Source organism: Mirounga angustirostris, unplaced genomic scaffold (genome assembly GCF_029215605.1).
Source record: "Mirounga angustirostris isolate CCGP_5_RB_7025 unplaced genomic scaffold, mMirAng1.0.hap1 SCAF_1, whole genome shotgun sequence".
Classification (NCBI taxonomy): Eukaryota; Metazoa; Chordata; class Mammalia; order Carnivora; family Phocidae; genus Mirounga; species Mirounga angustirostris.
This window is the reverse complement of record NW_026991709.1, coordinates 125,938,575-125,953,519: the sequence shown is the minus strand read 5'-3', so window position 1 is coordinate 125,953,519 and position 14,945 is coordinate 125,938,575. Positions and strand designations below refer to the sequence as shown.

Below are 14,945 nucleotides of genomic sequence, written 5' to 3'. Positions count from 1 at the left end.
CCTCACAGCTGAACTTTCCAGGGATCCCATCAGAGCATGCAGCAAGAAACTTTTGTAAGGGTGAGTTCCTTTGTCTCCAAATACAAAGGAAAGTAGTGTGTAAGTACGTAAGTCCAAGGGACACAGCACCCAGTCCCGGAGCTGTCTTAGCTGTTACAAGGCTTGAGCAAATAGCTTTAATACCAGGTGAGAAGCCCGGTTAACAACTAAGTAGGAGGCAGTCATTCTCTCACTTAAAGGGGTAGTAGATTTAACAGGGAATAACTTCAAAAGTTTCTTACAAATACTTAGTGTGATGGTCCACATTTTGCAGTGACATTTCAGGAAACACGGTCTTCTGTTTTTGTCTTCCTTTAGACCCGAGCGGTTTTTTACCCCAAGCTCTGAAGGTTTAAATCTTAAACCAGCAGATTTACCTTTTCGTACCTTGTTAGGACAAAGTGGAAATAATTTTCTATATCCTCTCAACACCAATTGCGTGATTTTACCTTTTCCCCCCGGGAAAACTCAAACTTTGATTTTTAAATTTTTTTTCAACTTTACATACAAAATAAACTTGATTATTTTGAACATTAGCATATGGAAACACAAAACATTACCTCAGGACAGAGACTGTGTCCTTCCTTTTTAAAGCCAAAGTTTAGATAGTATATCATCCCTAAAAAAGACTGCGGCTGAAGTTTTTATCCTGGATGAGCAACTTTCTCCATAGCAAGGTGACTCTACAGCTGATGTCCCTGGTTCCCAAACTGCTGCATTTTGGCATAGCCTAAAGGTTTTTTAAAAAATACTGATGTCTGACTCCTGTGCGCCCCCACCCCATGTGGTGTGACTTGCCCACAGGGAATTTGTTTCTTTCTTTTTTTTTTTTTAATGTTCCCCAGTTAATTCTAATGTGCAGCAAAGTTTGGGACCCACTGGGTTACTTCAAAATAAGAGGCAGATAATCTGTGACTGAGTTGGAAAAGTCACAAGGCTAGAGAAATGGAGAAAATGTTTTCTCAATTGTATTCTTAGCCCAGAAAGGATGATCATGTTTGTAAATGCATTCTTGGATACTGTGAAATGGGGGCAAATTCATACTGAAATGGGGGGGGGGCTGTAAACTGAAATATTAAATTCTTTTGGTTTTTATGTATACCTTTTTATAGTTCAGCAATTATCGATATAAATACCATTTTTAAGATTTCCCATCATTTCTTAGAAAATGACCTCACAAATCAACAGGATTACTGTAGCAACTTTGTTTTCCTTCTCTATACAATGATCTTATTCCGTTGGCCTTCTGTCTTGACAGTAAATCTGACTGTTCCAGAATTCACTCCCTGCAATTGTTAATCTGCCCTACCCTGCTTGTGGCTACTTTTAATTTGCTCGTCCATTATGTTGCCCAGTTACAACACCTCTGGGTTTTACGGGTTTCTTTAGAATCATGCAATTCTCTCTGATGACTCTGAAATGAACCATAATTAACTTTGCAAGAGATAAGCATCAGCAACTGCAGAATCCCACAGCTCCTCTACTCAGGAATTGGAACCTCAGACGCTTCTACCACCCACACTCTTGGCCTGAAATTCACTTCACTCATCAGCTCCTTCCTTTTAAGGGTCAGATGGGTTGCATTAAGCATCCTTTTTAATGGTGTGTAGGCACAGAGAGGAGTCCTCTTAGGCTTGATTTTGGCTTTAATGTGCTGGCATCATTGCGATTTTCTTCCTGGGTTTCTCTAATTTTGCAGTTCAAATGTATGTCTTTAATTAGAACCTGAATTAAAGTTGGAAATCAGGAACTCCCACCCTCAACAGCACCCTGAGAATGGGGGTGGAAGAAGGTTGCAAGCTTCCATTTTATTCCTTTGTTCTTCCCTGACATTCCCTTCTTCCTTCTCTCTCTTTCTTTTAAATCTTAGCTCCATTTGGGAGCCAAGTGTTTAAAAAAAAATCATTAAAGTGTTAAATAGCAAATCATTCATTGGAATTTTAAAAAAGCATTCATACGGTGGGGCACCTGGGTGGTTCAGTCGGTTAAGCACCTCTTGATTTCAGCTCAGGTCATGATCTCAGGGTCATGGGATTGAGCCCTGAGTTGGGCTCCATGCTCAGCGTGGAATCTGCATGGGATTCTCTCTCTCCCTCCTTCCTCCCCTCCCTCTGCTCATGTTCTAAACAAACAAATAAATAAATAAATAAAATTTTTTTTTAAAGTACTCATATAGTATTTAACCGTGAGCCAGGCATGCTTCTAAACAGGAACTAGTGGTGCTCATTTAATCCCTGGCAGTCCCTTCAAGATGAGAAAATAGGTTCTTAGAGGTGAAGTAGCTTGCCTAAATCTCATGGCTAGTAATGAAGGAGCCAGGATTCCGCCCCAGGTGTTTTGGCTCCAGCACGATCTTAACCATGAGGCTCTGCTTCCACTCCTCCAGCTGGATTTAAGGCTGGAGAAGCGAGGTGGGAAAGAAATGTTTCTTCTGGTTTGACTTGAAAACGCCTTCTGCCATATTCCCATCCCAAGGTCAGCATGGGTGCCGCCCTAGAGCCTGGCTGCTCCACTGCCTGCCCCTCAGGGCAGCAACATACAGACTTCCCGGTGTGGAGGTGAGTTGTACGATCCTGTATTTAATTGCTGGGGATGGGATTTGATTTTTCTTAGGATGTTTTATAATGAGGGGCGCCTGAGTGGCTCAGTCGGTTAAGCATCTGCCTTCAGCTCAGGTCATGATCCCAGGGTCCTGGGATGGAGCCCCACATCGGGCTCCTGGCTCAGCGAGGAGCCTGCTTCTCCCTCTCCCTCTGCCTGTCTCCCTGTTCATGCTCTCTCTCTGTATCTCTGTGTCTCAAGTGAATAAATAAAATCTTAAAAAAAAAAAAAGATGTTTTATAATGAAAAATTTCAAATACATGGGTACAGAGAATAGTGTAATAGATGCCATTGACACCATAACCCACCTTCCATGATTATCAATTTTCAGCCACTCTCCTTTCATTTATGAACACCCTCCCCATTCCCTGGATTACTTTTTTTTTTTAAGATTTTTTTTTTAATTTATTTATTAGAGAGAGAGAGAGCGCAAGAGGGGGAAGGGTTAGAGGGAGAAGCAGACTCCCCGCCGAGCAGGGAGCCCGATGCGGGACTCGATCCCGAGACTCCAGGATCATGACCTGAGCCGAAGGCAGTCGCTTAACCAACTGAGCCACCCAGGCGCCCCTCCCTGGATTACTTTTTAAAGCTAAACCCAGACCTGTTTCATCCATAAATATTTCACCTAGGGATAAAGGCTCTTAACTGTAATACCATGACCACACCTAAAAACCTAACGTTTTCTTAATATCAAATATCCAGTGGGTGTTCACATTCTCTCATTTCGCATGGTGCTTTACAGTTGGTTTGTTTGAAACCGAATCCAGGCAAGGATGACCTGTTGCATTCAGTTTTCTAGGCCTCCCAGAATTTCCCCACTTTATTCTTACCGTTCAGTTATTGAAGAAACCTGCTCATCTGGCTTGTAGAATTTTCCACATTCTGGATTTAGCGGGGTTGCTTTCCTAGATTTCCTGTGGGTCGTGTGCCCGTCTTTAATTTGTTGCCTCTAGCTTGCAAAGCTGCCCTTCTTTGCCCCGTGTTGTGATTCAGGGGCTCTGGACCCTGTGCGCATCCCTCCTTCGCCAACTGGCTCTGCCAACAGAGGGCGCTGGAGCAACACTGTAGAGTCCGCCAGGGTGAAGGCCTCTCTTCCCGTCTGCAGGGCGCCTCGCAGATCACGGTACGGGGCCCACCGCGTGCACCTCAGCAGCCCTCGTGGCTCAGCTACGACTCCCGCCCTCCAAGTTTCTCTGCCAAGGTCAGGCTGGGTGCTGCGGAGGCGAGCACGTTCTCCGCTCACGGGTTTGAGCCTCACGTTTGAGCAGGACCCCAGCTTTAAGTTTCTACGTTCCCTCAGCCGCAGCAGCGGAGTCTGCTGCCTGGGGTTGCTGCTGCTGTACCCCTACATACCCTTTCACCCCTCTAGTAGTTAACCAGGCTTTTTACTAGTTCGTAATTCTTTATATTACATTTTCCCTGTTACATTTACTGGTTTGTTTCCTGGCTGATAAAATGGTACCAGGAACGGTCTCAGGGGAAAAAAACGTTCCAAGTTTGGCTTTGGGGATTGGTTTGCTAGTGCCTTTGGATTCAAGTGAAACGATGAGCTAGCTCCCTGCCCGTGGGAATGGGATGCTCATAATCCCTGACCTGCAATGGCATTATGATCCAGCTACTACCTCTGCTGGTGATGAGGCAAGTGCCTTGGGAGCCCCTGAGACTTGGGCTGCACTTGACCTTTACAGCAGTAATGATGTCTGCGAGGACCCAGGAGGGGCTGCCTCTGCACCCACTGGAGTGCCTCTGAGAATAAATGGCAAGCTCGGGTCCTTAAACTCTCAGCTCAAGTCACAGTCCAAGGACCAGAGAGCCTCCAGACCAGACCTACTAGAATCATTTCATGTAGCTGGAGGACTGATTGATGTTCCTGAAACCAAATGAAATTGTACAGAATGCAGAATTACAACATCAGTTGAATTCACAACCTCATTAAGTGTCTCGTGTGACATTTAGGATATTGAATGGGAAAGATGGTGCATGAAACTTGGAATGACAACATCTGGTTGGACTCAGACCAATCAGAGTCTTAAAACTTCAAGTCTCAGGATGCCTGGCTAGCTCAGTCAGTAGAGTATGCGACTCTTGATCTCAGGGTCATGAGTTAGAACCTCACGTTGGGCATAGAGCTTACTTTAAAAAACTAAACTGGATTTAATAGAACTTAAAAAACAAAACAAAACAAACAAAAAAAACCCTTCAGATATCTCTGAGCTTTCCTTGCCAGTGGACATGGTTTGCCCTCCTGTGCTAGCTGAGAAAGCGAACCTTTTCTTGAAAATCCTGAGATTCCTCACTTTGAGACAGATTGCCTTGCAAAGACATGCTAATTCTCAAGAACTTCTTTGTTACCACTACATCATAGCTAGAGTGAAGAAAAGGAACGAGCTTTTCCTGACGAAGTCTAGGGAGTAAGTGTGGGAGTGTATTTGAAGGGTTAAAGCCAGGAGAACAGAATGTAACATTAGATGGAGCTGAATTCATTGATAGGGGTGCACTTACTAGAGATTCTGGATTTAAAGTATTAGCTCTTAAGACTAACAGCTTATTTGGTTGGTCACCAAAACTTGGACTCAGTGGTAGCCTGTGTTGTTTGTTTTTGTTTATATTGAGGTATAATTGACATATAACATATTAGTTTCAGGTGTACAACATAATGATTTGATATTTGTATATATTGCAAAATGATCACTACAATAAGTTTAGTTAATGTCTGTTGTCAACATAGTTACAAAAATTTTTTTCTTGTGATGAGGACTTTTAAGATTTATTCTCTTAGCAACTTTCAAATATTCAATACAGAAGTAATGACTACAGTCACCATGCTGTACATTACATCCCCAGGACCTACTTCCAGCTTAAAGCTGGAAGTTTATACCTTTCGACCCCCTTCACTCATTTCTCCTACCCCACCCCTTACTGCTGGTCACCACCTATCTGTTGTCTGTATCTTTGAGTTTGGTTTTTTAATTTTTTTTTTCGTTTGTTTTAGATTTCACACGTAAGTGAGATCATCTGGTATTTGTCTTTCTCTATCAGACTTATTTCACTTAGCATAATGCCCTCAAGGTCCATCCATGTTACAAGTGGTAAAATTTCCTTCTTTTTATATGGGTGAATAATTTTCCTTTGCAGTGTGGGTGTGGGTGTTTGGGTGTGTGTATACATCAGTGTCTTTATCCTTTCGTCCATGGATGGACTTTTACTTAGGTTGCTTATTGTAAATAATGCTGCAGTGAACATGGGGATGCAGATATCTTTTCAAGCTACTGTTTTTATTTCCTCTGGATAAATACCCAGAAGTGGAATTGCTGGATCATAAGGTAGTTCTATTTTTAATTTTTTGAGGACCCTCCACACTGTTTTCCATAATGGCTATAACAATTTATATTCCCACCGACAGTGCAGGAAGGTTCCTTTTTCCCCCACCTGCTTGTCAACACTTGTTATTTCTTATCTTTTTGATAATAGACTTTCTGACAGAGGTTAAGTGATACCTCCTTGTGGTTTTTGATTTTTGTTTCTTTGATGGTTAGTGATGTTGAGCACCTTTTCACATACCTGTGGGCCATCTCTATGCCTTCTTTGGGGAAAATGTCTATTCATCCTCTGCCTGTTTTTTAATTGGATTGATTCTTTTTGCTATTGAGTTGTATGAGTTTTTATGTATTTTGGATATTAACCCCTTCTCAGATATATGATTTACAGGGGGCAACTCTAACCCTCCACACCTGGCAGTTCCTGCCTACACCTTGTACAACCTCCTCAGAACTGTGTGATCCCCAGTGGGCAGGCTGGCCTGGGCCACAGCAGTGGCTATGGCTGGAACATTTCCTGCTGGGCTCAGCGGGACAGAGTGCATGCTGCTTGGGGCCACAGGCTGATTCCGCCACGACCCTGGGAGCACTGATGATGGGCAGCTCTGAGTCCGGACCTGAGGCCGGCATACGGGGCTCCAGGATGACCAGGAAGCTTCAACCCCAGGGCACCGGGGTGGCTCAGTCAGTTAAGCCTCCGACTCTTGATTTCGGCTCAGGTCATGATCTTAGGGTCATGAGGTTGAGCCCTGCATTGGGCTCTGTGCTGGGCATGGAGCCTGCTTAAGATTCTCCCTCTCCCTCTGCCCCTCCCCTGCTGCTCTCTGTCTCTCTAAAACAAAACAAAACAAAACAAACAAAAGCCCCACCTCAACCCTGAGAAGGCGGCCCCCACCCGGCAATACCCCCCACCCCAGGCTGGCAGTACTAAAGGCCAGGAACCCACACATTCCAGCACTGCAGCAAAAGCCCAAGACATGATGGGTTGCACCTTGTAAGGATCCTCCTATAAACAATGAGCATGTCACTGTTCCTCCCTGGAAAGCAAACCATAAACAGCCTATATTTACCATTCATGTGGATGAAGCAGAAGGAAAAAGACTCAAAAGAGGTCAGCTGAATCTAAAAAACAGAACATGAAAATGTTTGGGCTTTTAATTCAGCTATTACTTTACCTGGACCAAGAGAACCACTGGTACCTCTTCACTATCCAGTGGATGGTAGTTTTGAGTCACCACCCACTATGGACATATCAATTGTATTAGAAGATGAAAAGCCAATGAGTGCCAATGAAGTCCCAGACTACCAGGAGGATGTTCGCACATACTTAGGGAAACAGAGGTTAAATGTAAGCCTGCAGTAGGCCACATGAAGAAACAGCCAGACATCACTAAGAGTATAAGGGCTGTCCTTGTGGACTGGTCAGCCGATGTAGAGAAGACTATAAAATACAGAATGAGACCCTGCATTTGTCTGAGCACTACATTGATTGGTTCCTTTTCTCAATGTCTGTGTTGAGAGCTCGTGGGCACTGATGCTATGCTGTTAGCCTCAACGTTTGAAGAAATACAGCCCCCAGAAACAGCAGAGTTCCTGTGCATGACTGAAGATACCCAGACCAAGAAACAAGTCGCGAGAATGGGACGCTAGTTTTGAAAGTGCTCGCTTTTGACCTAGCTGCACCAACAGCAAATCTGCTTCTTACCCAATACTTTCTGCACCAGCCAACTGCAAAATTGAAAGTTGAGCAATGTTTTGGGGAGAATCAAGTTTGATAGACGCTGCCGCATACCTAAAGTCTGTGCTGTCAGTCATGGCGGGACCGGCCTCTCATCTGGTGCTCTACACAGTGACAGGACAAAGCTGGCCTGGACTTTTAGTTCAAAAGACTGCATATACCTTGGAAAGTCTTCAGCCTTGTCTCATGGAGCTTCGCCAGACCTACCTCAGAGCCCCACAGCATGCACAACAGTCAATAAGAGACAAGTGTAAAAGTATCATGGTGTTTCTCTCCTCAACCCACCAGAGACACTACATGTGTAACAGTGAAACAGCCTTTGTTTTCTAGGATATAAATCACTCAAAGCACATGGTATACAGTTTTGCTAAGGTTTTAATTTTCTTTAAAGATTTTTATTTAGGAGAGAGCGCATGTGCACACGTACACAGGATCGGGGGTGGGGGTGGTGGGGCAGAGGGAGAGGAAGAAGCAGACTCCCTCAGAGCAGGAAGCCCAACAACAATGTGGGGCTCGAACCCAGGACCCTGGGATCATGACCTGAGCTGAAGGCAGACGTGTAACCGATGACCCAGCCAGGTACCCCTCGAAGGTTTTAATTTTACAATCATTGCTGAATGCAGAAGTTATGGCCAAGCACAAATTATAGTATCTATTACTTTTTAAATGGCTTTAATTTGTATAGATTTTGTACATGTAACTATCTTAGATAGTTGGCTAATTTTAAGTGGTTTTGTTGAAGTATTAATGACGCCAGCTGTCAGCACAATAAGAATAAGAACTGATAGAGTTGGGGAAAAATACATGCTTTACAAATATCTTCTCCCTTTCTTCGGTTGCCTTTTCCTTTTGTTTTGTTGGTGGTGCCTTTGCTGTACAGAAGCTTTTTGTCTGATGTAGTCCCACTTGTTTATTTTTGCTTTCTGTGTTAAGTCCAAAAACCCCTCACCAAGACCAGTGTCAAGATACTTACTGCCTATGTTTTCTTCTAGGAGTTTTATGGTTTCAGATCTTATATTCAAGTCTTTAAGTCATTTTCAGTTAATTTTTGTGTGTGGTATAAGATAGTGGTCCAGTTTCATTCTTTTGCCCGTGGCTGCCCAATTTTCGTAACACCATTTATCGAAGAGGCTGTACTTTCCCCATTGTATATTCTTGCCTCCTCTGTCATAAATTAATTGACCGTATATGCATGGATTTATTTCTGGACTCTGTTCTGTTCCATTGATCTGTGTATCTGTTTTTATGCCGACACTATACTGTTTGTTAGAGCTTTGTAATAAAGTTGGAGCATGGAAAGGGTGATGCTTCCAGCTTTGTTCTTTTTTGTTTCTTCTTTGGCTAAGCAATCTTGAGAAAGAAGAACAAAGCTGGAAGCATCACAAATCCAGATTTTAAGATGTGCTACAAAGCTGTAGTAATCAAGTAGACATTTGATTACACAGTTCTTCAAAGAAGACCTACAGATGGCCAATAGACACATGAAAAGATGTTCAACATCACTAATCATCAAGGAAGTGCAAATCAAAACCACAAGGGGATAGCACCTCATGCATGTCAGAATAGTATCAAAAAGAAAAGAAATAACAATTGTTGGCAAAGATGTGAGCAAAAGGAACCCTTGTGCACTGTTGGGAATGTAAATTGTTACAGTCATTATGGAAAACAGTATGGAGGTTCCTTAAAAAATTAAAAATAGAAATATCTTATCCAGAGGTGCCTGGCTGGCTCAGTCAGTAGGCATGTTACTCTTTTTTTTTTTTAAGATTTTTATTTATTTGTCAGAGAGAGCATAAGCAGGGGGAGCAGCAGAGGGAGAGGGAGAAGCAGGCTCCTCACTGAGCAAGGAGCCCGATGTGGGACTCCATCCCAGGACCCTGGGATCATGACCTGAGCCGAAGGCAGACGCTTAACGACTGAGCCACCCAGGCATCCCAGTAGGCATGTTACTCTTGATCTCAGGCTTGTGAGTCTGAGCTCCATGCTGGGTGTAGGGATTACTTAAAAATCTTTCAGAAATACCCAATAATTCGACTATTGCATACTTACCCAAAGAAACGAAAACACTAATTCAAGAAGATATATGTACCCCATATGTTTATTGCAGTATTATTTACAATAGCCAAGATATGAAAGCAGCCCAAGTCTCCATTAATAGATGAATGGATAAAGAAGATGTGGTGTATACACACACACACACACACACTGAAATATTATATAGCCACAAAAGGATGTGATTTTGCTATTTGTGACAACATGGATGGACCTAGAGGGTATTATGCTAAGCAAAATAAGTCAGAGAAAGACAAATGCCATATGATTTCACTCATATGTGGAATCTAAAAAAGAAAACAAAAAGCAGAAGCTATCAATACAGCAAACAAACTGAACGGTTGCCAGGGGAAAGAGGGGAGAAGGCATGAACGCAATGGGAGAGGGAGCGTGAGAGATACAGGCTTCCAACTACATAGTAAGTCACAGGACTAAAGCACAGCATATGGAGGATACTCCGTGATACTGTAAACGCATTGCACAGTGCGCAGCCTCGGATGGCGGATGGCGGCTACACTTGTGAGCTGACCAGAACATATAGAGAAGCTGAATCACTATGTTGCATACTTGAAACTAATGTAACCTTGTGTGTCAACTATACACAAACAAAAGAAAAATTTTTTAAAGATTGCTTTGGCCATGCAGGGTTCTTGTGTTTCTACACAAATTTTAGGATTGTTTGTTCTATTTCTGTGAAAAATGTCATTGGGATTTTGACAGGGATTGCATTGAATCTGTAGATTGCTTTAGTTTTAACATTTAACAATGTTAATTCTGGCCTTAACAATGTTAATTCTCCCAATCCATGAGCACAGAATATCTTTCCGTTTATTTGTGTCATCTTCAGTTTCTTTCACGGTGTCTTCTAGTTTTCAATACACAGGTCTTTTGTCTCCTTGGTTAAATTTATTCCTAGATATTTCATTCTTTTGATGCAGTTGTAAATGGAATTGTTTCCTTAATTTCTCTGATAGTTCTTTATTGACCTGATAGTGTATAAAAATACAACTGATCTTTGCATATTGATTTTTATGTCCTGCAACTTTACTAAATTCATTTATTAGTTCTAATAGCTTTTTGGTGGAGTCTTTAGGGTTTTCTGTGTGTCATATGTCATCTGCAAATAGCAACAGTTACTTTTTCTTATCAGTTTGGATGCCTTTAACTTATTTTTCATACACACACCACCCCCCCCACATTTTCCTTATTCATTCATCTATCTATGGACACTTTGGCTGCTTCCATAATTTGGCTATTGTAAAGTACTGTGATTACTGGATTGTAGGGTAGTTCTGTTTTTAACTTTTTGAAGAACCTCCATACTGTTTTCCACATGGCTGCACCCAGTTTGCATTCCCACCAACGGTGCACGAGGGTTCTTTTTTCTCCACATCCTTGTCAACACTTGTTTTTTCTTGTGATTTTTATTTTTTATTTTATTTATATTAATCTGACAGGTGTGAGGTGAAATCTCATACAGTTTTTTTTTTTTCCCGTTATAGTTTTGATTTGCATTTCCCTGATGAGTGTTGTTGAGTGTCTTTTCATGTGTCTGTTAGCCATCTGGATGTCTTCTTTGGAAAAGTATCTATTCATGTCTTCTGCCCATTTTTTAACTGGGTTATTTGTTTTTTGGGTGTTGAGTTTGATAAGTTTTCTGTATATTTTGGATACTAGCCCTTTATCAGATATGTCATTTGCAAATAAGTTCTCCCATTGAATAGGTCGCTTTTTAGTGTCATTGATTGAATGTGTGCACTGTGCAGTATCTTTTTATTTTGATGTAGTCTGAATAGTTTATTTTCACTTTTTTCTTAAAGATTTCATTTATTTATTTGACAGAGAGAGACAGCAAGAGAGGGAACACAAGCAGGGGGAGTGGGAGAGGGAGAAGCAGGCTTCCCGCGGAGCAGGGAGCCCGATGTGGGGCTCGATCCCAGGACCCTGGGATCATGACCTGAGCCGAAGGCAGACACTTAACGACTGAGCCACCCAGGCGCCCCACTATAAACTTCCCTCTTAAAACAACTTTTGCTGTATCTCAGAGGTTTTGGACTGTTGTTTTCATTTTCATTTGTTTGCATTTAGTTCTTCTTTGATTTCTTGGTTGATTCATTCATTGTTCAACTGCATGTTATTTAACCTCCATGTATTTATGATCTTTCCAGATTTTTTTCTTGTGGTTGATTTCTAGTTTCATGGCATTTTGGTGAGAAAAGACACATGGTACAGTTTTGATCTTTTTGAATTTGTTGAGGCTTGTTTTGTAACGAAATAGCCTAATATGTGATCTATTCTGGAGAATGTTCCATGTGCACTTGAAAAGAATGTGTATACTGCTGTTTTAGGATGGAATGTTCTGAACATATCTGTTAAACCCATCTGGTCTGGTATGTCATTCAAAACCACTGTTTCCTTGTTGATCTGTTTGGATCATCTGTCCATCAATGTAAGTGGTGTATTAAAGTTCTGACTATTATTATATTTGTTATTAACGGTATTATGTATTTGGGTGCTCTCAAGTTGGGTGTATAAGTATTTACAGTTGTTTTATCTTCTTGTTGGGTTGTCCCCTTTATTATTATTTATTACTATATTATTATGTCCTTCTTTGTTTCTTTTACAGACTTTGTTTTAAAGTTTATTTTGTCTAAGTATTGTTACTTGACTTTTTTTTAAAGATTTTTTTTTTAAGATTTTTGTATTTATTTGAGATAGAGAGAGTGAGCGAGAGAGCAGGAGCAGAGGGAGAAGCAAACTCCCTGCTGAGCAGGGAGTCTGACATGGGGCTTGATCCCGGGACCCTGGGATCATGACTGAGCCGAAGGCAGACACTTAACCATCTGAGCCACTCAGGCGCTCCCTGTATTTGTTACCATTTTGTTACTTGTGGTTTTTGTAGTTTTTCTCTGATCCTTCTTTTTCTCTTTCATGATTTGCTGGGGTTTTTTAGTGATCTATTTGTATTCCTTACTCTTTATTTTTTGCATATCTATTACTGTTTTTTGATTTGTGGTTACCATTAGGTTTATATATAACATCTTCTGCATATAGCAGTCTATATTAAGCTGATGGTCACTTAATTTTGAACTCATTCTTTACTCCTCTCCACATTTTGATACTTGTTATCATATTTTACATCGTTTATTTCGTGCTCCTCTTGACTGATTTTTATAGGTATACTTAATTTTTTTGCTTTTGTGCTTCCTACTTTTCTTACTGTTACTTACAATTTTTGCTTTCTACTCAGAGTCCTCCTTAACATTTCTTGTAGGGCTCATTTAGTGGTTATGAATTCCTTTAATTTTTGTTTGTCTGGGAAACTATCTCTCTTTCTATTCTAATGATAGTTTTGCTGGATAGAGTGTTCTTGGCTGCAGAAATGTCCATTTCAGCACTTTGAAAACATCATGGCACTTTCTTCCGTCCTGCAAATTTCTGCTGAAAATCAGCTAATGGCCTTATGGGCTTTCCTTAGTATGTTATTGTCTTTTTTTTCTCTTGCAATCTTTAAAATTCTGTCATTATCACTTTCTTTTTCTTTGCTCAAATATATTTATTTATGATGATTTTATAAGTTTGTCATTAACCCATCTATATATTACTTGTCTCGTAGTACAGAGGTTAGTATTTTTTCTTACTTGTTTGTACTTATGTACTTTAAAAAAATTTTTATTTTATTATGTTAGTCACCATATAGTACATCATTAGTTTTTGATATAGTGTTCCATGATTCATTGTTTTTGTATAACATCCAGTGCTCCATGCAGCACATGCCCTCCTTAATACCCATCCCCCCACCCCCCATCACCCTCCCCTATAAAACCTTCAGTTTGTTTCTCAGAGTCCATAATCTCTCATGGTTCGTCTCCCCCTCCGATTTCCCCCCCTTCATTTTCCGCTTCCTTCTCCTAATGTCCTCCACGCTATTCCTTATGTTCCACAAATAAGTGAAACCATATGATAATTGACTTTCTCTGCTTGACTTATTTCGTTTAGCATAATCTCCTCCAGTCCCATCCATGTTGATGTAAAAGTTGGATATTCATCCCTTCTGATGGCTGAGTAATATTCCATTGTATATATGGACCACATCTTTATCCATTTGTCTGTTGAAAGGCATCTCGACTCTTTCCACAGTTTGGCTATTTGTGGACATTGCTGCTATGAACATTGGGGTGCATATGGCCCTTCTTTTCACTACATCTGTGTCTTTGGGGTAAATACCCAGTAGTGCAATTGCTGGGTCATACGGTAGATCTATTTTTAATTTTTTGAGGCACCTCCACACTGTTTTCCGAAGTGGCCGTACCAACTTGCATTCCCACCAACAGTGTAAGAGGGTTCCTCTTTTTCCACAACCTCTCCAACATTTGTTGTTTTTTGCCTTGTCCATTTTTGCCATTCTGACTGGTATAAGGTGGTATCTCAATGTGGTTTTGATTTTAATTTCCTTGATGGCTAATGATGATGAACATTTTTTCATGTGTCTGTTAGCCATTTGTATGTCTTCTTCAGAGCAGTGTCTGTTCATGTCTTCTGTCCATTTTTTGACTTGATTATTTGTTTTTTGGGTGTTGAGTTTGAGAAGTTCTTTATAGATCTTGGATACCAGTCCTTTATCTGTAGTGTCATTTGCAAATATCTTCTCCCATTCTGTGGGTTGCCTCTTTGTTTTGTTGACTGTTTCCTCTGCTGTGCAGAAGCTTTTTATCTTGATGAAGTCCCAAAAGTTCATTTTTGCTTTTGTTTCCCTTGCCTTTGGAGACATGTCATGAAAGAAGTTGCTGTGGCTGATATCGAAGAGGTTACTGCCTATGTTCTCCTCTAGGATTTTGATGGATTCCTGCCTCACATTGAGGTCTTTCATCCACTTTGAGTTTATCTTTGTGAATGGTGTTAGAGAATGGTCGAGTTTCATTCTTCTGCATGTGGCTGTCCAATTTTCCCAGCACCAATTCTTGAAGAGACTGTCTTTTTTCCATTAGACATTCTTTCCTGCTTTGTCGAAGATGAGTTGACCATAGAGTTGAGGGTCCATATCTGGGTTCTCTATTCTCTTCCACTGGTCTATATGTCTGTTTTTGTGCCAGTACCATGCTGTCTTGGTGATCACTGCTTTGTAATATAGCTTGAAATCAGGCAACGTGATGCCCCCAGCTTTGTTTTTCTTTTTCAACATTTCCTTGGTGATTTGG

The 14,945-nt window shown here is 41.1% G+C and overlaps 1 pseudogene; it reads left to right on the top strand.

Annotated features, from left to right (window-relative positions):
• The first annotated feature begins 4,872 nt into the window (after positions 1–4,872).
• LOC123862936 (cyclin-A2-like) lies at positions 4,873–8,000 on the top strand (annotated as a pseudogene).
• Positions 8,001–14,945: the final 6,945 nt, after the last annotated feature.